The sequence below is a fragment of the Hyperolius riggenbachi genome, chromosome 3 (genome assembly GCF_040937935.1).
Source record: "Hyperolius riggenbachi isolate aHypRig1 chromosome 3, aHypRig1.pri, whole genome shotgun sequence".
In the NCBI taxonomy this organism is placed as follows: domain Eukaryota; kingdom Metazoa; phylum Chordata; class Amphibia; order Anura; family Hyperoliidae; genus Hyperolius; species Hyperolius riggenbachi.
Genome location: NC_090648.1, coordinates 468,515,011 through 468,540,938, shown reverse-complemented (window position 1 = coordinate 468,540,938; position 25,928 = coordinate 468,515,011). Strand labels below are relative to the sequence as shown.

Below are 25,928 nucleotides of genomic sequence, written 5' to 3'. Positions count from 1 at the left end.
TCTCTACCAAGGATATATCATGTGTACAGCAGACTCAGATGCCCCTCGAAGCCTTGGGGAGTGATCAGCCTGGTGGATCATTTGGGGCAAGCGCAGGCTAAGAACATTGTTCTGCATACCCTGCCTGCTCCATGCCACTCCGTTGTGTGCCAACCCATCAACCCTCCTTCCTCCTCCATAGCAACAGAACTTGTGGGTAACTAACCTCCACAGATTTCAGCCCCAAACTGTCAGCTCAGGGATCGAGTCCTGATCCAAGCAGGTAATAACCCTCATTTGTCTGTACAAGACCTAAGACTAGCTAAATAATGAGATAAACAGATAAGGGCCCTTACTCAATTCACCTTTTCTTTTACGTTTTCTCCTACACTGACTATTATGTTTTATCTTCTGTTTAAAGGAGAACTGTAGAGAGAGATGTATGGAGGCTGCCATATTTCCATTTAAGCAATACCAGTTACCTGGCTATCGTGCTGATGCTCTGCCTCTAATACTTTCAGCCATAGACCCCAAACAAGCATGCAGCAGATCAGGTGTTTCTGACAATTTTGACAGATAAGACAAGATTAGCTGCATGCTTGTTTCTGGTGTGATTCAGACACTTCTTCAGCCAAATAGATCAGCAGGGCTGCCAGGCAACTGGTATTGCTTAAACAGAAATAAATATGGCAGCCTCCATATACCTCTCACTACAGTTCTCCTTTAAAATAACTTTTCAGCTATCTGCAATTGAAAAATATTGTCAAAATGATTCTTGGCATCTGCTTGCCGGTGGCATATAAGACATTTTATTGGTAAGATGTGAAAATATAACGTAACAAGAAAAAGTAAACTGAATACAGGTCAAGGAGAGATCAGTCATTTATTAGGAGCAATAAAGTGAAATAAATTGTGTAAAGACAAATAACGGCTCCTATTCAATTTACTTTTCTCCTGCGTTTTCTCACAGGAAGTTATGTTTCAACATATCTATTGATCAACTTCCGGTACTTTGCAATTAAAAAAGTGTCTATATATTACATACATATGTAATAACAGCTTTTTTGTAGTATTTCCTTGCATGCTTGAAACTTGTGCCTACGGTGCCACCATAGGCCCTAATGCAAATATCAGCTTTTTGGGTGCCAAAAGCAAATTATTTTTTTTAAATTAGAACATTATAGTTTTTGTAATTTGTATTGTTTTTAAAAAATAGAAAGTTATATTGTTTGAAATATTTTTTGTCTTTGAAAATTATCATTTTGAAATGTATCATTTTGAAAATTAAAAGGTTAGGAAAGGGGGTTTCAGGTGCCAGGAAAGGTGGTATTAGGGTTAAAAGTCAGGAAGGAATGTTTTAGGGTTAGGCATCAGGAAGGGGTGTTTTAGGGTTAAAGAGGAGCTGTCAGCCATACTGTCTCACAAAAAAACCGCACATATATAAATAGATAAATACTTGCTCTATTTACATAACATATGTATTGCACTGTCCACATTTTGATTTTAGTGATTTTTCTATAGTACAAAAAGAGAAAATCCTTCTTAGGATTTTCCATCTTAACTATTTTGAAGCCAATCTTGGTGTCATTTCCGTCCTTTCTCTCCTCTGTCTGATTGTGTATGTACTGCCCGCCCTCCTCCCCGTCTTCAGACACTCCCACTAAGCTCTGAGTGATTTTCTCAGCTTCTCAGCATGAGAAATATTGGCCAATCAGAGAGGAACAGAGGTGTGGGAGGGGAAAACAGGATGTAAAGAGGCTTCAGTCTGTCTGAGGGGGAAAGAAAGGAAGAAAAAAAGAAAACCCAGCATGCCCTGCAACTTCCTTTGTGTGGCAGATGTACCAAATATGAGTGAGCCAGGAAAACTAGGGAATGATGTTTTATGGAGAAGAAACATCATTATGGTTTAGAGTTGTATCGGCTCCATCCAGCACCCTATTTCCTGCTCACCAAGAAGGACCTTGAAGACAGAAATCACAGTACCCCAAAGCAGTCTCATGGAGGCGGGGGCTTTCAGAAGTATTCAGATATACGTTTATTGGGGTTCTCACACAAATCCGGTTACAAGTTGAACACCCGGAATGTTCTTGCTAAGTTTTCCACAGTGATCTATGGACTGACTTATAATCCTATAGAATGAGGCAGCCAGTGTTCTTTCTGGTTAATCAATCTTTAAATTATGTCTAATAAGAAAGTCAGATATACTTTAACGTGAGTTGTGTCCATCCATGTAAATCCACCATCACAGCCAGCGCCCCCTTGACACGCGGTCACCTCCAGTTCATATTGTGACGACTCCGTGACCTTTAAGGGTGACGGAGAATGAGGAAGTGTGATTGTCCTTTCAATGGGCCTATAATATAGGTGACATCGGGGTCACTGTGCCACCTTCCTCTCATCTCTCTCTGAATATTAACATCGTTCTTATTCCTGAAATATATATCCCTCTAATGGAAAGTATTAATCTAGACTCCGCTGATCAGGATGCCATTTTCTCTGCCATCTTTTTTCTTTGTTTTATTTTACTTTTTATAGTGAAGAAAGTAATTGCTAAAGGAATCTTCCTGTAGACCACTTATGTTGGCCTTGCGAATTAAGTCTGAAAATACATAACAGGGGCTTATACTGCCATCTAGTGACGAGATGTGAGATGACGAAAAAGCAGATCGTCCAGTTGGTAACAGAACTAGTCCATGAGATGCTAATATACTTATTAACGCAGATGGTATCTGGCCTGAAATTGGGCCAATAAAATTAAATTCCTGCCTATATTGTTTGGTCCAATTTTAAGCCTCACACAATTTGCATTTCATTTGCAAGATTAAATTATTAACCCTTTCACTACTGAGGGGTTTTTTCCCCCTTCTTTACCAGACCAATTTTCACCTTTCAGTACTCCTTCCATTCATTTGCTTATAACTTTATTACTACTTATCACAATGAAACAAACTATATCTTGTTTTTTTCGCCATGAATTAGGCTTTCTTTGAGTGGTACATTTTGCTAAGAAGTATTTTATTCTTAATGCATTTTAATGGGAAAAATAAGAAAAAAAATGAAAAAAATGAATTATTTCTCAGCTTTCAACCATTATATTTTTAAAATAATACATGCTACCGTAATTAAAAGCCACACATTTTATTTGCAAATTTGTCCTGGTTATTAAAACATTTAAAATATTTCCCTAGTACAATGTATGCTGCCAATATTTTATTTGGAAATAAAGGTGCATTTTTTTCAATTTTGCGTCTATCACTAATTACAAGCCCATAATTTCATAAATAACATTAATATACCCCTTTGACATGCATATTAAAAAAGTTCAGTCCCTAAGGTAACTATTTATATATTTTTTGTATTTCTAATTTTTTTTATTATATGCGCATATTTAGGTAACTATGGAAGAGGGTGGGAGAGAAGGAGTTAATTTTTAATGTAAGTGTTTTTATTTAAATAAATGTATGTAGGTGTAATTTTACTATTTGGCCACAAGATGTCTTTGTGCATTATTTCCTATTAGCGTACTATAAACACGCTAAACAAGAATTAATGTGTGGACGTGCTACTCCGGTAGTTAGAATGGTCGCGGCATCTCATTGATGCCGGCGATCATTGTCACGGGGACTTAGATTAATGAATGGGAGCTGAAGTTCTGCGGAACAGAGATATACCATCCCAAACCACACAAGTGGTAAAAGTATAACGGAGGTGATCCTCAACTAAGAAAACACACACTTACCAAAGAAGAGGGAAGCCTCTGCATCCTTTAGAGCACAAGTGTTGAACTCCAGGCCTGGAGGGCCAGATCCATGCCAGTGTTTAGGATGGACTGAGAAAGAGAGGAATGTGTTCTACCTGATGGACCACAACTTTCCTGAGGCACCTCTTAGTCTAATAGCAATCAGTGTGTGAATGCTGGGGTGGGAGGGATGGAGGGGCGCACATTGCTGTCTGAGCCTTGGGTGCTGGAGGACCTTGTCCCGACTCTGGTGGCTGTTAGGCTGGGACCACACTTATCAAAATCGCATGATTTTTCCACATGCGACATTTCAACTGAAAACCAATCTTAGTCAATGGGATGGTTCACAGCTAAATGTTATGCCACATGCAGAAAAAAAACAACTTGTTTTTTGTTTCAAAATACCACACATCGCGTGCATTCCAATGAAAGTAATCAGCTGCTGTTGAAAAACTAAGTGTTTAAATGAGCAGCGTGCAAAATATTGCATGGACAAGTGTGATCCCAGCCTTAGGCTAGGAACACACTTACAGTTGCGAAAATGTGCATGGATTTTCCATGTGTTTTTGCAAGCATGCAGGTTTTTTTGCTTGTAGTGTATTGACTTGTATTTTATGTGATGTAAATTTACTCTTCAGAGCAAAAGATGATAAGTAGTTAGGTCTCTATACATACAGGCAAGACAAACCAGAACATTAGAAAAGTTGCCGTAATGTATATAAATGCAAGCAAACTCCTCATGAAACATATTCAAGATGAAAAAATGTATTATTATACGTTGACAAAAATCTAACAATATGTAAAAACAGAATAAAACAATGCTCCCAAGGCCGAATATAATCAGACACACTGCTGCTGATACTGGAATATCACAGAAATACCATACATTACCACTAAGGTAAGTAACCAAATAATGTCTGGATAGTGGCTACATAAACACGTTCATCGTGAGTGTAAAGAAAAAACTGCTATCACTTACAATCAATGTGCAAACAAGTCTGTGAGAAAAAAATACAGATATAAAAAAATCCACAATAAATAAGTGCAAAACATTGTTCACATGTATATGAATAAAGTGCCTGTTATGAGAAGGCTGAACCTTCACTGAATCAAAGTGCTAGTGCAAAAAAAGTTATCAACAGAGCAACAAGCAGGGCTGGATTTGCACTCTTTACCGCCCAAGGCCAAAGTCAGCAGCCGCCCCCCTTCAGTATAGGTAACCAGATGTCCCCTCCTCCAATTTAGGTATCGAGATGACCCTTCCCCTTCTCTCCAGTATAAGCCTGTTGACCATTCCCGCTATTATTTCAGCCAAAGGACCCTTCCCCCAACATCTACAGCATAGGTAGCCAGATAAGTTTTTCCCCTTACTCCAGTTTAGATAGCATGATGACCCCTCCCCCCTTGTTAGTATAAGAAGCCAGATGACCCTCCCCCTTCTGTAAAGTTAACCTGATGACCACCCCTCCCTCCAGTATATGTAGCCAGGTGACCCTTCCCTAGTATAGGACGGGCCCACCCACCCCTTGATCTTTCGGTGCCCTAGGCCTTGGCCTATATGTGGCCTTGGCTTAAATCAGACCCTGGCAAAAAGCAAAGAATGGATGCTTACCAAAATGGGATCAGCTGGCAGGGGAGAAAAAGGGATGCCTAACACGCTCGCAGCACGGCTGCTTCAATGGAATGCGAATCCCATGCATTTTCGCACATTTATGCAGTAAGGAATCAGTGTTTTTAACGCACATAAAATCGAATGCGAAAATCATGTACTGTATGAGTTTTCAATTATGTGTACATCCCATAGAGATACATTACATAGAATTTCACATTGCGTGAAATCGCACACGATTTTAATCAAGTGTGGTCCCAGCCTAAGTCAACTTTGTGGTTTTTATACTTTATGATTGTGGAGTTCTGGAACTTCTTCTAGTGCACTTTTCTTGGTGCCCACGGCCTGGACTTGAGACTTGCTGAGAATTGAGTTATGCCTTGTTTTGTTGCCCTCCGCTGAGACTTGTTGCAGCTGACAGTTGGACATTTGTGCCTGTTATTTGGTAAAGATACGTTAAAAATTCCTTATGTACCGACAGTGCTCTTGATGTTTATAAAATGTCTGTTTGTTAAATATTTTTAATGGAAGAGTCCCTGTTTGCCCTGTTCCCAATACCTCCATTTCATTGTCTTTCTTCTTTTATGAGCATACAGACAATCGCTTAACCTCCCTGGCATTATGATTATTTTCAGATTTAGGGTCTAAAGCTTTTAGACCCTAAAAATAAGAAGAAAAAAAACATACCACAGAGAGTTCTGCAGCAGCTCCTGCATTTAGCTCACTAAGTCACGGGATTACCTCTCTGTGCTGCAGATTTCCGTCCCGAGTTTGACTCGGGATTACCGCCCAGGAGGTTAAAGGAAACATCTGCTCCCAGCTGGTGATCCGGGGTTCCCTCTGTTGCAGATGCCGACATGGCATCTTCTAGACCTGAGCGAGCGCACAGCCGTGCTGCTCATGGTCGCACTCACATGGTCTGGAGCATTTTGCTTCTGCGCAGAACGCTCCGAGCCATATAAGCGCAATTAAGAGCGGCACGGCTGCGCACTCGCACAGGCACAGAAGATGTTGACCTGGCGAGGTCAGCATCTGCAATGGAGGGAACCCCGGGCCACCGGCTGGGAGCGGGGCTGTGGCGAGGGACAGATCGGCTGCCAGGGGCTGGAGGAAGCGCCAGGTAAATACATCTGTTTTTTTTTTAAGCTCATGCCTTCCCTTTAAGGTGCGTACACACCTTTGATGGACATCGCCCGTCGGGAATCAGGACCGGATGCCCTTGGGTGACATCGCTGGGCCAGGCTGTGTTGCTATGCAGGGGAGGTGACAGAGAGACAACGAGCGGTGCATGCCTGACCGCACACAGCGGCTGGGGAAACAGCGCAAACAATGGAATCGACAGAAGATTGGTATTGCTGGGGCTGAGTAGATCCGCTAGGCAGATCGCGTGTGGATTGGCGTCGGCAGCTGCCATACACACACTTAATTATCGGCTAAGGCGGTCATTATCAGCCGCCTAAATTCAGGTGTGTGTATATTTACTGAGGCTTTGATTAAACCGCCATGTCTCTAATCCCTCTATGTATAAAACTAGCCTTAGCCCTTCACTAATCATAACCCACCCCCTCAGTAACCCTGCCTGTAACCTCCAACACTCTTCTTGCTGACTACAAATACAGTATCTGTCTCTTTAAAAAATTGTTCTTGAATATTTCGGGTGGCAGTTTAATAACCGGCCAAGATGCATTTTATTCTGTGGAGAGGCAAGGTGGGAAAGTGCGGGGATTGTGCCCACTGCCCTCCTTTGGAAGCCAGAAAGGAATTTCCTGTAACTTCACTACCTGTGTAAACTGAAGGCATTCTAGGGAAGTTCATTTTAGATCACAGATTTCACTGCATCGGCAGAGTTTACTCTGCTGGGTCTTGTCTCACCAACATGCTCAGTTTTATGAAGTGGTTGTAGTTCTTGGTAAATCAATAGACGTATCATGCTTGGACTTTGTAAAGGCTTTTGACACTGTTCCCAGAATCCCCAATAGCCTGGTGCAGAAGCAGTGGATGAAGGGACTAGGGGAAAAGGATTGTACAAAGGGCAAGATATGCATAACTCCCAACTGTCCCGATTTGCCCAGGACTGTCCCGGGTGGGGACCTATGGCTCCCTCCTCGCCTTGTGCTCACCCCCTACCCCCCACATATAATGCAGAGAATGTGCTAGCAAAAGCAGTACGTCTGCATGTAATCCAGCGATGTGTGGCCTCCTGTCACTGCTCACCACTCCCTCTAGTGCCTGGCATCTTCATCGCCTCATATAATCACGTGACACAGGAGGAAAAGCTGACACTAGAGGGAGAGGTGAACACCAGTGACAGGAGGATGCACATCCCTGGACTCCTAGGGAGCAGGTGAGAGACACACTGCTTCTGCTTGCGCATACATGTATTGTATGTATGCGCATTGTATGCTGGGGGAACCACAGGACAGGGGGCCACTAACACCACCAGGGAAACGTTATTGGGAAGGGAGGGGGGAAACTACTAGATGGGAGTGAAGGGGGTTATCACTAGACACCATGGTGCTTTGTAGGGGGGCGCGTCACATGTAAAATCAGAGCATTGCAACAGGTGGGGCATCGGTGGGGCTTAGTGTCCCTTTCTCTACAAAAGTGAGGAGGTATGATATGGAGTAAGATCTCCCCAGAGGGGATACAGAGGATGGTGCCATATTACGTGGCTGAGTTGCCTAAACTGGTAGCTGATTTACCATTCAGTGAGCCCCTTTTACCGCCAGATGAGTTTGGCTATGGTGTAGTCAAACTCATAACAGTTGCAAACACTCACTTATGCATATAGTATCCACTAGCCAGCCGCCCAACCTAATCCAGCGCACCATAGCTGCAATTTGCATTGTAGTTTATGGCACTGCCGCAGCTCACCTGTCGCCCTCACGCCCAAAATTCCGGCTTCCACCCAATTATGTTACGCAGACCACATCCTGGATGAGCTTCATTGGATTGTCCATCTTTTTGCCTGTAGGGCTGCACAACAGACCAGATAGGGTGGTCTGACAGCCACAAGTAGCAGCGAGCATGATGGGAATGGAAGGTTTGGAGACGGGACAACTAACAAGCTGTGAACAGCTATTGGAAGGCCACAATACACCTTGTTCTAGGCCCGGCCATAAATCAGATAAAATATATCTGTAGCATGAATGTGGGTGATTAATGAGGTGAGACGGTAGCTAATTACTGTTTCTTCCAGAAGTAATTAGGGCGGCATTGCTAATCAAGATGAATGAACGGGCTGCCTTCCTCCATGCAAAGCAACTGCTTCCATCTGCGTTGAGTTTACTCGGCCGGGGCGACGTCGCCCTCTTTGTTCTCTGTTAGTTTGATGTCATTCTTTTGTTCCAGGCTCTTATCAGAAAACTGATGGGTCCTGTGATGTTGGGGGAACTTGTCGCCCGTAATTAAGCCGCGGGAATATGGTGGAGCATTGGTCTGCAACACTGGAGGCGGTGAGACTGAGGAACATAAATCAGGGCGACATCAAGGGGTGACGTCATGGCTAGGCGGCTTCAGTGGCAAATAGGGCACTTGGCATTCTACGAGGAAACAATTTGTGACGCAAATGAATCCATTAACCACTTGCCGACGCGCACTCATACCGCGCGTCGGCAAAGTGGCAGCTGCAGGACCAGCGACGCACATCTGCGTCGCCGGCTGCAGGCTAATTAATCAGGAAACAGCCGCTCGCGCGAGCGGCTGTTTCCTGTCATTTCACGGCGGGGGGCTCCGTGAATAGCCTGCGGGCCGACGATTGCGGCTCGCAGGCTAAATGTAAACACAAGCGGAAATAATCCGCTTTGTTTACATTTTTACACCGCTACTACAGTAGCAGCGTTGTAGTAGATCAGCGATCCCCGGCCAATCAGCGGCCAGGGAACGCTGTCACATGACAGCGGGGAGCCTGTTAGAGGCTGCACAGGACAGATCCGTTCCTGTGCAGCTTCCGATCTCTCGGGGAAGGGAGGGAGGAGAGGGAGAGGGGGAATCCGGCGGTAGAGGGGGCTTTGAGGTGCCCCCAACCCACAGCATGCAGGTGCGATCAGACCCCCACAGCACATCATCCCCTAGTGGGGAAAAAAGGGGGGTGGTCTGGTCGCTCTGCCTGTCATTTGATCTGTGCTGGGGGCTGTAGAGCCCACCCAGCACAGATCTGAAAAAACAGCGCTGGTCCTTAAGGGGGGGTAAAGGCTAGGTCCTCAAGTGGTTAAAGAGACTGTAAAGTCTCCTAAAAATTAGATTTTTACTTTAAAAACCTCTTAAAGAGAACCTGTACTGAGTAAAAATATTTAAAATAAACACATGAGGTAACTTCAAATGAACATTACATAGTTACCTTGCCATCTATTCGCCTCAGAAGCTCACCATTTTCTTCTGACAATAATCCCTTCCAGTTCTGACAATATCTTGTCAGATCTGAAATATATCAGTTGCTGTCAGTAAAATATCAGTTGCTGTCAGTTATAGCTGAGAGGAAAACTGATGTACCAGGTAATGTCCATGTTTCCCTATGGGCTCAAGTGGGCGATGTTACAGTTTAACTGTGTGCTGATCAGAAAGCTGTTATGGGTGATGGCCATTTTCAAAATGGAGGACGGAAAATTCCCTTGATCACAGTGAACAAACAGGACGCGGGACAGGAGAAAGACACTGAGGAGTAGACTACATGGAAGATAAGTATGACTTGTGTATGCTTATTTTGACTTTTAATTTTCAGTTCAGGTTTTCTTTAAGCATAATTGCCTCTCCTAAAACGCTGCATCCCCGCAGCTGAAGACTCCATAAATCACCCCAAATTACCTGGGACACATTGTGAGGCTCCTTCCGAACAGAGGCAGAGCTTTTCGCTGCAGCTCAGCGCTGATTGCCGCCTCTCCCCGCCCCTCTCAGTCTTCCTTAACTGAGAGGGGCGGGGAGAGGCGGCGATCAGCGCTGATTGACGCGCATGGAGGCAGAGCTACAGCCCAAAGCTCTGCCTCCTTAGGGCAGCAAAATCTAAAACCAACAAAGTAGTGGATTTTGCCAGGGGAGTTAGCAGTGATTTATGGAGTTTTAGGAATGCAGCGTTTTAGGAGGGGCATTGGGGCAATTATGTTAAAGAGGTTTTTAAAGTTAAAACCTCATTTTTAGGAGACTTCAGAGTCTCTTTAAAGAACTCAGGTCCAGCAACACATGTACAAGAGATCTGCCTAAAGGTGGCCACACACACCATACAATTTTTTAAATATCTTTTAAATTCAAGAATTGCAATTGCAATCAATTTTTCTCACTGATTGTATTATTTCAAAAATCTGACCAATGTACCACACACTTATGTTCAATTTTTCCGCAATTATGAGAAAAATGATTAGAAACTCAGAAAAAATTGCTTGGGTCTGTACATCAAGTAATTGTTACGGTAATCTACCACACACCATATAGTTTTCATAAAAATTGATCAGAAAAAAACAACACTCCCAATGTTCTTTTAGCGAATAAAAATGGGAAATTTTTCGGGACAACTGATCGTAGTTATCAAATTGGTATAAAATTGATCCTATTTGTAGGGTGTGTGGCCAGTGGCAATTTGACAAAAACGAGTTAAAAAACAAAACAAAAGCTTTTTTTTTTTCTTTTTCATTCAAGCAGGAAACCCAATAGGATTTCCTGTTTTTTTCAATATAAGTCAATCTGGATGTATTGAAAATAGAAGAAGAGAGGCACTAATCATTGCAAAAGAAGGTACCTTTAATCCACGGTGATAGGATACATCAGGGTGTACCTTCTATTCCTTCTATTGGCCTCTGAGGAAGCTTTGTAAAGCGAAACAGCTGTCAGGCCTCCCTCAGCCCCACTGTACACCCTGATGTATCCTATCACCGTGGATTAAAGGTACCTTCTTTTGCAACGATTAGTGCTTCTCTTCTTCTATTTTCAATACATGCATGCTTGCTTCGGAGTGCACAATTGGACTTGAAGTATATAATCCAGTGAAACCAGTAACTCTTTGGTCAGCATCTAGTGCCAGGCTTTTTTCTTCACTATATTTTAAGTCAATCTGGAGTGGCGGATTTTTATGATCAATTTTTATGAAAATTGAATGGTGTGTAGTAGATTGTCAATTTTTTTTTTATAATGGCAGTAAAGATCCTTGTTGACGGAGAAAGAGGAAGGAGGGGCATCAACTGCACTGATTCCCCTAATCTACGGTGCTTTCATCACACCAGGAGTATTATAACCCAGTTGTCAATCTGAAAGAATTCCAAAAAAAGGATTCAGGATGAGAAATGATGTGATAACATATGTATAATCCACATGCAAAATAAACATTACAAATAACAGTTAGTTATGAAAGGGGCAGAATAACATGCCCATTGATGCAAAACTGCAGGGTGCAATAATAGAGTAGTTGGAAAAACATATACAGTAAGTAAAAAATGTTAGCCAATCTGGACAAGAACTGAAAAAATGTACCACCCAAGGCATCGAGGCTCTTAATAAACTTTTTTTCTCTTGATTTTTCTCCCTGGAAATAATTTTTTATCTCCTCTGTAAAATAAAAAAATTAAAAATCTTTAACATTTTTCAACACAATTGAAAAAGTCCCCCCCCCAAATAGGTGAAAAAAAATCAAATTCATTCTCGGTATTTTCTTGCTTGCTGCTAGTTTAAAAGGCATTTTATTGACATAACCCAGTCCAGTGATGGAAGCTTGGGGGGGGGGGGGGGGGGGGTTATTTGGAGGTCTTCTTAAAAAAATGAACTTCCAGATTTTACCATAAATCATCCCATAAATCTACCCCCAGAGGCATAGCTAGGGTTTTCAAAACCCGGGTAAATAAAATGTGTGTGGCCATGCATCAAAATGTGGTGATGGCCATGGGTGGAGCCAAATGTACAAATGCTGTTTAGATAGCCAGATATGCCCCTCTTCCCCCCATTTGGATAGCCAAATTTGCCCCTTCCCCCATTCAGATAGCCCTTGTGCCCCCCTTCAGATAGCCAGATGTGCTCCCCACTAGCTAGCCCAATATGCCCCCTTCACCTGTTCAGATAGCCAGATGTGCCCCCATCCTCCACTTTAGATAGCCAAATGAGCTCCCTTCCCATATTCATATTGCCAAATATGCCCCCCTATAGATAGCCAGATGCGCCCCCATAGATAGCCAAATGTAATACCAGCAGAAGACTCACCGCGTCCAACATTCCAGCGATAATGTCATCTTTCCTCTGCAGCGCTCCCAGTTTCCTCTCCTTTTCGGTGTCATGTGAAAAGAAACGCCGCTGTTACCAAGGAGAGGACTCTGGGTGAGCTGTGGAGGAGAGATGAATTAACCACCAGAACTCTGGAGCCGGTGAATCTTTTGCTATTAATGCTTCCACACTCCTCTGTAAAGGAAAGGAGGGAGAAAAGCGGGGTTACTTTGGGCCACCAGCAAGCTCGCTCTCACGCATGTGAGGGTGCGGTGGCCGCGCTGAGCACTCTCACAGTGCTGTGCCTGGGGACATATGTTCCCCTTGCCCCCCATAGCTACGCTTACCCCGCGGCGCCTCCACCTTGGGACCAGAGGTGAGGATGAGCCCGTAGTTCCTGACATTGGATAGTGGTACCCTGAAGGAGGGGGGTTTCCTCCCCCTCTTGTCAATTACCCTTCTAAAAACTATAAAGGCTTGGGGGGGGGGGGGTTAGTAATACATTTTTTTTATGTTTCTTTAATGATAACTTTGTAAACTGAAAATTACTAAAATTATTAGAAAATACATTTTTAAAGATAAATATAATTATAAAGTGTTTCCATGATGAGTATATAGGAATTGAGTCTAAAGAAGGATTATTGGCTGAAAGCTTACTCTCTTTCTTTTAAGTTAGCCAATAAATGGTATCACCCTGATTCAAAACTTCTTGCTTTTCCATGCTGAGATGAAGGGACAAAGGAGGTGGAATTTTTTTCTCATCTGATCTGGCCAATAAAAAATGCCTCCTACATTATTATTATTTAGTATTTATATAGTATTGACCTTTTCAGCAGCGCTGTACTGGGCATGTAGTCATATCACTACAGCTACGGACAAGAAGGGAATGAAGAGTAAAAGACATTGGACTGATAAATATAAAAAACAAGAAATTTTGTTCTCATCTTTGTGAGCCACATAATTTTCACACAGTACTTTTTGACAACTGAATAATTTTATTAAACATTTGCATATTTTAGACTACTGCTAGCCCCGGACTCCGAGCAGTGCCTGTGGGTATGCCTTCAAGAATACCCACGACTAATTAATGATATCCTCACACCTACCAGCATGATGTTTGTAATTATATCCCCCTGGGTTCCTTGTATTTCATTGCATTGCACTGAATGGAGCTGTCATACTGGGGAAAGTTTCGTCCTGTGTACAGTGACAAGATTTTTGTGGGCTCAACCTGGGACGGGGCAGTGGTGGTGGGGGCCACGGCGAAGAATGGGCGTGGCCATGCCATTCTATGGGTGGAGCTAACATAATGATGTAACAGCGAGGCATAAGAAAGCAGTGTTTACACCATGATGTGGTGAAACGAGGATTCGCATCATGGGTGTGCAGAAACTGTGTGATGCTATTTAATAGCATACCGTAACCCCAAAGCAGCAAACATAGCCAACTATGACCATTAAATAATAAATGCAGCAACAGTTACCCCAGACACCACAAAATAAACGCAATGGGCAACATGTCAGCACAAAATAAACGCATTGCGGGCAACATGTCAGCACAAAATAAACGCATTGCGGGCAACATGTCAGCACAAAATAAACGCATTGGGGGCAACATGTCAGCACAAAATAAACGCATTGCGGGCAACATGTCAGCACAAAATAAACACATTGCGGGCAACATGTCAGCACAAAATAAACACATTGCGGGGAACATGTCAGCACAAAATAAACGCAATGCCGGCAAACATGTCAGCACAAAATAAACGCATTGCGGGCAACATGTCAGCACAAAATAAACGCAATGGGGGCAAACATGTCAGCACAAAATAAACGCAATGAGGGCAAACATGTCAGCACAAAATAAACGCATTGCGGGCAACATTTCAGCACAAAATAAACGCATTGCGGGCAACATTTCAGCACAAAATAAACGCATTGCGGGCAACATGTCAGCACAAAATGAACGCATTGTGGGCAACATTTCAGCACAAAATAAACGCAATGGGGGCAAACATGTCAGCACAAAATGAACGCATTGCGGGGGAACTTGTCAGCACAAAATAAATGCATTGTGGGCAACATTTCAGCACAAAATAAACGCAATGGGGGCAAACATGTCAGCACAAAATGAACGCATTGCGGGCAACATGTCAGCACAAAATGAACGCATTGTGGGCAAACATGTCAGCACAAAATAAATGCATTGCGGGCAACATTTCAGCACAAAATAAACACAATGGGGGCAACATTTCAGCACAAAATAAACACAATGGGGGCAAACATGTCAGCACAAAATAAACGCATTGCGGACAACATTTCAGCACAAAATAAATGCATTGCGGGCAACATGTCAGCACAAAATAAACGCATTGCGGGCAACATGTCAGCACAAAATAAACGCATTGCGGGCAACATTTCAGCACAAAATAAACGCATTGCGGGCACATTTTACCTGGAAAAAAAAGTATTTACTCACCTGACAGAAGTCCCCTCACGCAGCCGGCCTCTGGTGTGTGTGCAGCTCCCCCGGACGATCCTCCTCCAATCTCCCGTGCTCACAGGCAGAGCAGGGCTACGGCAAGATGGCGCCCGAAGCCCTGTACTGAAGACACAAATAGTCTCCAGTACAGGGCTCCGTCTCCGGACACCATCTTCCCGTAGCCCTGCTCTGCCTGTGCCTGCCGGAGGACAATGCAGGCTGCTGGAGCGGGGCTGCGGGGAATGAACTAGCGCAGCGTCTATAAGATGCTGCGGCTAGTTCATTCAGTATGGTGGCCAGAGTCCCGAGGCCGGGACGTCCCGCTACTAAAAGCGGGACATTTCCCGCGACCTCATGCAGCCTAAGAAAGCGCCCCCCGAAGGCGGGACGCGTCCCGGGTAAAGTGGGACGTATGGTCACCGTAGTCCTGTGTAATACAATGCTGAATTAGGAATCCAAGATTTCGATCGTGAAAATAGCGAAAACTAAAAGGCGTAGGGTGGTGGTTTACATGTCAATAGAAAGAGGAGGAAGAGAGCTTCAAAATGGTATGCATCTTTCCATAGTTACTGCACTGCTCAGAGTCCCTTTAACTGGAGATATTTGCAGAGGAATCAGACTTCCAATGAAAACTTTTTGGGCAAAGTAAAACAACTCTGTTAAATAAGGATGAATATGATATCTTTATTGGAAGAACAACCTTACCACAGTCAAATGTGGAGGAGGTTTCGCTGGTATTTTGAGGTTGCTTTGTCATCCTTAGAATGAGTTGCCTATGTGTGGCATTATGAAATCAGGAAATTACCAAGGTGTGTTAAAGTGAACAAGCACTATTTTTAGCACCCAGGGTATCCCAATAGCACATTAAACATGCTGTATATGCCAATAATGTGGCTCATTGTTTAAAAAAAAAAAAAGTATCTCTTCTTTTTACATTTAAAAGATTAGCAAAGGTCTTTATTATTCTACTTCCTCCTACTTCCCATGCCTGCCCGACAGCAGAAATTTCAGACAGATAAGGACTGCTGTAATTATTTTATTGCACACATTAGCAGAGAGCAAACAAAAGCTTTGATCAGCAGGGGGTGGAGATATTGTTCACAATGCTTCAAAGAGTTTACAGAAGTCACAGATGCCATCTTCACACCTTGTGAATGGATAAATAATCTGCAGCTAGAAGGGGAGGGGGGACAGCAACTCCTATAGCTATTAGAAACCAGGAAAAAAAGTGGTGCTATATGTTCCTTATACACAGCATTGAGGACAATATCATAAAATCTGTTCACTATCAAACATCATGAAGCCAGACACAAAACATACCCAGAAAGATTAAAAAACACATTTCTGGAATGCTCTGCAGTGACAAACCTGAGCCCAGATCAAAAGCCGAAGATTTGTGGAGAGATCTAAAAACCCAAGCTGAAAGAAAATGAAAATGCCCTTTAAATCTGAGGAAATGGAGCAGATGAATCGTGACCTAAGCTGGTAGCCCGAGACATACATTTAATTCATGGCTATAAAAGAGTACTTTATTTTTCAGCAATCTCTGAAAAGGCCACAAAGGCCAGGGCATTGGGCAGTTAATGGCAGAGGGGGGTGGCTGGACATGGAAAAAGGGTTGCTGCAATTGAAAAAGGGAGGCGACAAATGAGAAGCGACATATGGAAGACTGGAGCAGCTGTATATGCAAGAGAGGAGCTGCTGTACAGTACTAATTAATATCAGTGTTGTTATTTTGATAGGTCAGTTAATGTACACTGTTATATAAGATGTACACTGTTATACAAGCCATACACTGACTACTTTATGTTATTGTGTACCAAAGTATCAAATCTTCATTGTTGTCCCATGAAAATATGTAATAAAATATTTACAAAAATGTGAGTAAAATGCTCACTTTTTTGAGATACTGGGCACCATCTAATTCATTTTCTCTCTAAGTTTTCTCTTCGGGGATGTTTTCACAACGTATCAATCCAATGCCTTGTAAACCACCTGCAAGAAAGAAAATACTAAGAAGTATATTTTGACCTACTTATTGGTACTTTTTCAATTGCTGAAAAGTTATTTTAAACAGAAGATGAAAAATTATCTCCTAGTAGAAAACTTAGGAGAAGAACTGAATTGGATCAGGCCCATTGTATGTTCAGTTAAAATAAATGACTTAAATAGGAACCTACAGGGCCCTTTTCCACTACAGCGATTGCGATTGCTGAATCGCAAAATCACAAATCGCTAGTGATTTTTAAATCGCTAGGGTTGTTACTTTATCATAGAAATCACGAGAAGTACCGTATTTTTCGGACTATAAGACGCACTTTTTCTCCCCCAAAGGTGGGGGGAAAAAGTCACTGCGTCTTATAGTCCGAATGTGCCCTTTTCAAGCTGATGCACATTGCGCAATGGAAGGTCTTACCATCCTGTGCGCTGTTTACTCCTCCTCCAGCTGATCCTCCTGCGATCCCTGCATCTCCCCCTCTTAAATCTCTGCTACCTGCGGCAGGGGAAGACAGCCTCATGCGATCGGGCATCTTCTTCTTCCTTAACACCCAGTACAGTACTAGCGGTGGTGGGGGCAGTCTCAGCGTGATTTCTACATCTTCTCCCCTAACCACCGGCACTTGTATCAGGCAGGCAGCCTAAGTGCGATCCCAGCATCTGGTCCCTTAACTACCGTTACTTGCGGCAGTGGGGGCATCTTCAGCATGATCCAGCGACATGTCCCTTAACCCCCGGCACTTTCCACAGGCATCCTCAGCATGAATGCGGCATCTCCCCTTACTGGTACTGCGGTGGGCAGAACAGAGGGAATCCCAGCGCTAGCTGCAGCCACTGTCAGTCCCGATGCCGGTGTACTTCCGGTAATTGCGTCTTACGTCATGAGGGGGCACCGGTAAACAAAGGAAGTACACCGGCATCGGTACTGACAGTGGCTGCTGCTAGTGCTGGGATTCCCTCTGTTCTGCCCACCGCAGTACCAGTAAGGGGAGATGCCACGATCATGCTGAGGATGCCTGTGGAAAGTGTCAGGGGTTAAGGGACATGTCGCCGGATCATGCTGAAGATGCCCTCACTGCCGCAAGTAACGGCAGTTAAGGGTCATGTCGCTGGATCATGCTGAAGATGCCCCCACCGCCGCAAGTAACGGCAGTTAAGGGTCATGTCGCTGGATCATGCTGAAAATGCCCCCACCGCCGCAAGTAACGGCAGTTAAGGGTCATGTCGCTGGATCATGCTGAAGATGCCCCCACCGCCGCAAGTAACGGCAGTTAAGGGACCAGATGCCGGGATCGCACTTAGGCTGCCTGCCTGATACAAGTGCCGGTGGTTAGGGGAGAAGATGTAGAAATCACACAGAGACTGCCCCCACCACCGCTAGTACTGTACTGGGGGTTAAAGAAGAACAAGATGCCAGGATCCCGCTGAGGCTTCTCTTCACAGCAAGTACCAGGGATTAAAGAGACACTGAAGCGAAAAAAAAATGATGATATTATGATTTGTATGTGTAGTACAGCGAAGAAAAAAAACATTAAGATCAGATACATCAGTCTAATTGTTTCCAGTACAGGAAGAGTTGAGAAACTCCAGTTGTTATCTCTATGAAAACAAGCTATTAAGCTCTCCGACTAACTTAGTCGTGGAGAGGGCTGTTATCTGACTTTTGTTATCTCAACTGTAATTGAACTGTTTACTTTTCCTCTGCTAGAGGAGAGGTCATTACTTCACAGACTGCTCTGAAAGACTAATTTTGAATGCTGAGAGTTGTGTAATCTGCAAATATTATAGAGTTATGCAATGTTAGAAAAAACGCTATATACCTGAAAATAAAAATATGAGAATATTTTCTTTGCTGCTAATCTTCTAGTAATTATTCATAGTACACAACCAATACATTATATCATTTTTTTTTTTCGCTTCAGTGTCTCTTTAAGGGAGAAGATGCGAAGATCACACTGCTTCTGCCCTGCCGTGGAGTGGCCTGCACCCAGAAGAACAATTCATCAGGATCACCTCACCGGCTGGAGAAGGAGGACACAGAGAGCACCGATTCCCACATGGACATCTGGATAGGTGAGATCATCCACCCTTAAGATGTATAGTGTTTAGTTAGTTTTTACTGATGGGAGAAGCAAGAGTTAGTTTAATGCAGGGGTGCCCAATGGGTAGATCGCGATCTACCGGTAGATCGCGAAGGACTTTATGGTAGATCCCGACCGCACTACATTTTCCACTCTGTATATACAATTGTGCTCCTAAAATTGTACATAGGTAGATCATTTTGACTTGCTAATTTTAAAAAGTAGCTCACAGGCCAAAAAAGTGTGGGCACCTCTGGTTTCATGTATTGTAGTGTTACTTGTAGGGGAAGCAGGAGTTAGTTAATTGATGTGTTACTGGGGGAGGGGAGCAAGGGTTAGTTTAATGTAGTGTAGTGATACTCATGTAGTGTAGTAACAGGTGGGGGCATCAGGTGTTAGCATAGGGTATTTAATCTAGCTAGTGAGGACAGCAGGGGTTATTGTAGCTTGGACAGAGGCAGCTTGGGGAAAAGAAATGTCTACAAAACGCCCCTGTACTATAGACGCACCAGGTTTAGCATATTATTTTTTTTCCTGGCTTTTGTCCTCTAAACCTTGGTGCGTCTTATAGTCCGGAGCGTCTTATAGTCCGAAAAATACGGTATTTTCCACTACAGTGATTCGATTTGGAAATTGCAAATCGCAATCGCTTTCTGGAGTGATTTTTACAATAATAATGCAATGCAAATGAAAATCGCAATCGCATAACAGAATTAATGAATCGCTGGCGATTGTGATTTGTGATTGCGATTGCTAGTGGAAAAGGGCCCTAAGCCAGGATTGAACGTCATCCCAATCAGTAGCCATATAGATCATCAGGGGAGTCTGTGTGGCCGATATTGTGGTAAAACCCCTCCCACAGTGTGATGTCATAACCAAGGTCCTAACAGTTTGCTGTCTGTGAATCTAGTTGCATTGTGGAAAATAAGGGCTTTTTTCAACTGCCAAGCAAGCAGCATCTCCCTCTGTGCCTAGAGCTTTCATTAACAAACATTTTGTACAGATCACCTGGCAGAACTAAAGATGTCTTTAGTTGACCACCTGTGATAGAAAGGGAGAGGAAAGATTTTACAATGGGCCAACACTGACTAAATGATCTATGAATGAATAGTGTAAACAATGAGCGCTTTTATTCATTATGTTATTTTCATTACAGTTCCTCTTTAGCAAAGCTCTTTCACATAAATACTGAAATAAAGAATTGTGGAAACTTGAGGCTTGTTTTTAGCGTCAGATGTATTTTTCAGAGGCTGTCAGATGTCTGAGATCCTCCTCATTACAGGAGTAGAATTATCCCCGGCTGCCCCACCTTTATTACAGGCAATGATTTATTTTCACGTCTGACACCAAGTGATGGATTATTGCTCTCCTCTCACAGACAGAACACTGGACTCCAACAGGTCCTCTTTGTAAATGTTTCTTTTTCCTAATTGCTGCGCACTGCAGACGTTTCTGCGTTAAATAAACAATGTTTTCCTGCCCTCACAGGAAAGGCTGGTTTACATATGAAGCGGGCAGTTCCTGTGTCTAATGAGAAAAGGGTACAGCGTATATAACAAACATGTCACATCCAATTTAACGCTCTCTGGCCGAAGGGCCCCATGAACAATGCGCCAGCACCACAGGGCCCACCTGTTTTTACTTCTACCTCAGCCTCTCAATAGGCCTTTGTTCAGGGGGTCTGTTTGATGTTGGGGCAGGTGAAACGCACTGAAAAAAGAATAAGCATCATTGTACAGACCGTGCACAATGCAAAATGTTCAGCATGCCCAGCAAACCTTCATCCTGGAGGGCAGACGTCTGGCCATCGTGAGGAGAAACTCAAAAGTTTAAACTAGAGTTTCCAAAAGTATCTTCATCTCTCGCCATGGATAGTCCCCAATCCTTCTGTGGTCCACTGTTTCAGCGCTGGGTCTCTCTAAGACCCCCAACAAGGACTTGTCGAATATGTCTTTGTGGTGACCGGCGAATTTCCGCTTTTAGCGTTCTCGGCTAACTGCGAACATGTGGCGTGTCCGACCCACCTCCTATTCATCATCATGGAGCCAAACTTTGACCCCTCACAGTCAGCAGACACATGGCAGCCAATAAGCTAGCCCCCCCTCCTGGACCTCCCACCCCCCTATTAAAAAGCAGTTGTGGTGGCCATATTGGATTCATTCTCTGCTGGCTGTTATTAGTGAGAGCAGGGTCAGACTTGCTGCAGATAGGTAGGGTAGGGAAAGCATTAGCTAGGCCTGTGTTCTTGCTCCTCACTGACTTCTTGCTGAAAGCACCCCAAACAGCCCTTTTGAGGGCTAGTACATCAGTCTCCTGTTTTTTATTTGTGTGTGACACTCCCCAGCCCACTGACACCCAGAGCTGTGCACACCACTGCTATTGTGGCCACATTAAGTTGCAAATGTTCCACATAAGCTGAAAGTATGGTTAACAATTCCAATGTGCGCAGGGAGCGGGCTGGGTGAAATCAGAAGTGCGTTTATTGAACATTTTCTGTAATGAACAAGCACATGTCTTTATCAGTCTGAAGATACAGGAATGTGACAGTATATCCTATTCTTACATGTGAATCCACATCTCTATTCATCAATACATTCTCCATAACAAGTATAACTTTCCTATAAGAGACATTAACCATATAACATGTGCAGCCGCTCTATGATTACTTAATCAGCATCACAGTAAGCAAACAGTGCATTATACCTCATACAGACACATCAGCTCCCTATAGCAATCACATCCACTATACCAGGGGTCTGCAACCTTTAAGACATAAAGAGCTTGGACCCGTTTCCGAAAAGAGAAAAAAACTGGGAACCGCAAAACCATTATAAAACAAATCGTTAAGTAGATATGACCCCCATATGCACAATCCTTCAGCAGATCTGACCCCCATATGCACAATCCTTCAGCAGATATGACCCCCATATGCACAAATCGTTAGCAGATATGACTCCCATATGCACAAATCGTTAGCAGATATGACCCCCATATGCACAATCCTTCAGCAGATATGACCCCCATATGCACAAATCGTTAGCAGATATGACCCCCATATGCACAATCCTTCAGCAGATATGACCCCCATATGCACAAATCGTTAGCAGATATGACTCCCATATGCACAAATCGTTAGCAGATATGACTCCCATATGCACAATCCTTCAGCAGATATGACCCCCATATGCACAAATCGTTAGCAGATAGGACCCCCATATGCACAAATCGTTAGCAGATATGACCCCCATATGCACAATCCTTCAGCAGATATGACCCCCATATGCACAAATCGTTAGCAGATATGACCCCCATATGCACAAATCGTTAGCAGATATGACCCCCATATGCACAAATCGTTAGTAGATATAACCCCCATGTGCAGAAATCATTAGCAGATATGACCCCCATATGCACAAATCGTTAGCAGATATGACCCCCATATGCACAATCCTTCAGCAGATATGACCCCCATATGCACAAATCGTTAGCAGATAGGACCCCCATATGCACAAATCGTTAGCAGATATGACCCCCATATGCACAATCCTTCAGCAGATATGACCCCCATATGCACAAATCGTTAGCAGATATGACCCCCATATGCACAATCCTTGAGCAGATATGACCCCCATATGCACAAATCGTTAGCAGATATGACTCCCATATGCACAAATCGTTAGCAGATATGACTCCCATATGCACAATCCTTCAGCAGATATGACCCCCATATGCACAAATCGTTAGCAGATAGGACCCCCATATGCACAAATCGTTAGCAGATATGACCCCCATATGCACAATCCTTCAGCAGATATGACCCCCATATGCACAAATCGTTAGCAGATATGACCCCCATATGCACAAATCGTTAGCAGATATGACCCCCATATGCAGAAATCATTAGCAGATATGACCCCCATATGCACAATCCTTCAGCAGATATGACCCCCATATGCACAAATCGTTAGTAGATATGACCCCCATGTGCAGAAATCATTAGCAGATATGACCCCCATATGCACAAATCGTTAGCAGATATGACCCCCATATGCACAATCCTTCAGCAGATATGACCCCCATATGCACAAATCGTTAGCAGATATGACCCCCATATGCAAAAATCGTTAGCAGATATGACTCCCATATGCATAAATCGTTAGCAGATATGACCCCCATATGCACAAATCGTTAGCAGATATGACCCCATATGCACAATCCTTCAGCAGATATGACCCCCATATGCAAAAATCCTTCAGCAGATATGACCCCCATATGCACAAATCGTTAGCAGATATGACCCCCATATGCACAAATCGTTAGCAGATATGACTCCCATATGCACAAATCGTTAGCAGATATGACCCCCATATGCACAATCCTTCAGCAGATCTGACCCCCATATGCACAATCCTTCAGCAGATCTTTCCCCCATATGCACAATCCTTCAGCAGATCTGACCCCAATATGCACAATCCTTCAGCAGATCTGAAAAAAAAAAAACATTTACTCACCTAGTCAGAAGACATCCTGTCACGATCTCCTCCTGTCCCGACCTCCGGTCCCGACCTTGTGGCGCGCAACTCCCACGATCCTCTTCCTACGTCACATCCTGCCTGCAGGGCTACGGGAAAATGGCCGCCCGAAGCCCTGCACTGCACTGGTCCGGCGGCCTCTCTGATAGGCTGCCGGCCAGCGACAACAGCAAACGTTATGCGCGCCGCAGCCACTGACACCGGAGCCGCCTAGGAGCCGCGGCGAAGATGAAAAAGAGCCGCATGCGGCTCCGGAGCCGCGGGTTGCCGACCCCTGCACTATACAGTAGCACCAAGTGACCCATCAGTATATTTCACTCACAAGTGTGTGGGGTCTATGTACACCCACTGCATCACCAGCAGCCTTGGCTGATTACAGGAATGTGATCTGAATTTTACCCTGTTTATAGCCCTTAATATGTGTTTTCTTACCTGTAATGAACAAGCACATGTCTTTATCAGTCTGAAGATACAGGAATGTGACAGTATATCCTGTCCTCCCAGGAACTAAAGATCGGTGTGTTCTGTTCCTCCCTTGCAGTGCTGTGTCATAAGGTCTTAACACTCTGCTGCCATCTAATGGTGATTTACTAAAGGGTCATGAATTGTTTCCTGATATAGCTGGCATTATCTTGGATTGCTGAGGCTGGCAATGCTATAGATATTAGTTTATTTTTATGGGGCGCCTATTTTTGACATATCTTACACAAACACAGTACCACTACCATGTTTTGTTTTTCCCTGTATTCTGATAAAACTATTGCATTTCTCTGTGTGAGTCACTCCACAGCCCACTGACACCCATAGCTGTGCACACTACTGCTATTGTGGCCACATTAAGTTGCAGGCACAGTACCACTCCAGTGCATTATTTTTAGGAATGTACTGTGATTCCTGCCCTTTAGTGATTAAAACTCGACTCTGCGTCAACTCCTTCAGCCTGTGATGCAAGCCAACTTCCCCGACACTGTGGGAGGGATTTCAACATAATATCAGCCATACAGACCCCACTGATGATCTATTTGAAAAAACATAAAGATTTCTTATGGGAAATGGGGCATCAGCTACTGAAAGGAATGAAGTTTACATTTTCCATTCAAGTTCCTCTTAAAAGTGGTGTGAAACTCTGACATATCATCCAATAAAAATGTGTTTTCCTACTTTGTATTACTCATACAGTTATCATATCTTCAAGTTGCAAGTTTACAAAGTGTACTTTATCTTGCCCTGAAAGCTGCCATTGCATTTTATTCCAGCTGCTTTTTATTATATATTAAAATCTCCTCATGAGCTGTTCTGAACTATGTATGCGCCTGAAGCAGAGACAGCTTCTCAGAGAGTGTTTTCAGTTGTTTACACACAAATGTAACAAGATTGGAATGAAACAAAGATACTGTTTTCTCCGCCTTTGAAAAGCAGGACAAAGTGCTGTGTTTAACCATTTCAGTGATGTTCTTCTACAACTTTTTTTTCTGGGATAGTAGCTTTAAAGCTGTAAGGAATCTTTTAGAGCAAAGTAGAAATGCTGACTTTCAGACCACTTTAAGTGACGCTTTGCAGAAGCACAAATGGTGGACATGATTTCGGTGCCTGAAAGTTATACATTTTCCCTCTCTGAACATTCAAGATCTTGTGAATCCCTCGTGGAAGGGACATTGGCGACATGTAGGTCTGCTCATGCCACTAACAAGTGAGCTGACCCAGGCTGACATTCGTAGGCTTTGACCAATGAAATCTCTTTTGACTGGTGTTGTCACCCCGGGAGTCACCGTGTCTATAGACAGCGACTGTCACAAATCTGGACATCATCCTGTGTCCATGGATACCTCACAGCCAAACTTGGTCGCCAGGCACGAGAGGCCCCAATCATCACTTTCGCCATCAGGGAAATCGCCAGATAATTACCGTCTGTAATTAAAGCTCCGGGCAACTTCCTCTGTTGAAGACGTCTCCTCTGATAGATATTAATGCTCTCTGTCTTTCCCTGTGCTTTGCAAGATGGGAAGTTTTATGATATCGACTTGCTGTCCAAAGACGCTGACAGGCGTAATTTACCGACATTCGTCACAGACAGACGGGTAGAGCCAGGAGAAGACTATCTGTGCCAAACTTATACAAAGTATGTTTCTGGGGAAAGAGGAAGCGGCAAACATACCTTCAATTGAATGGACAATAACAATTGCCAAAACGATGTAAAGATAATTCTGCTTGTAGTCACTTATAAGATTAATTTATTTAATCTTTGCAGGTTACATGTAGGTCTTAGATTAATTTGGAGATTAGATTCCTGGTGCCCTATATTTTAACCCGTTACAAAATATTTAGTTTGAAGA

At 43.5% G+C, this 25,928-nt stretch overlaps 1 long non-coding RNA gene across 1 annotated transcript; it reads right to left on the bottom strand.

The window, feature by feature from the left end:
- Positions 1–11,782: 11,782 nt before the first annotated feature.
- LOC137561705 (uncharacterized) lies at positions 11,783–25,716 on the bottom strand. Its single transcript, XR_011030089.1, has 3 exons — positions 25,501–25,716; positions 16,882–16,979; positions 11,783–11,858 (listed from the first exon to the last, which is right to left on the bottom strand). It is a non-coding gene; the product is annotated as an uncharacterized lncRNA (long non-coding RNA).
- Positions 25,717–25,928: the final 212 nt, after the last annotated feature.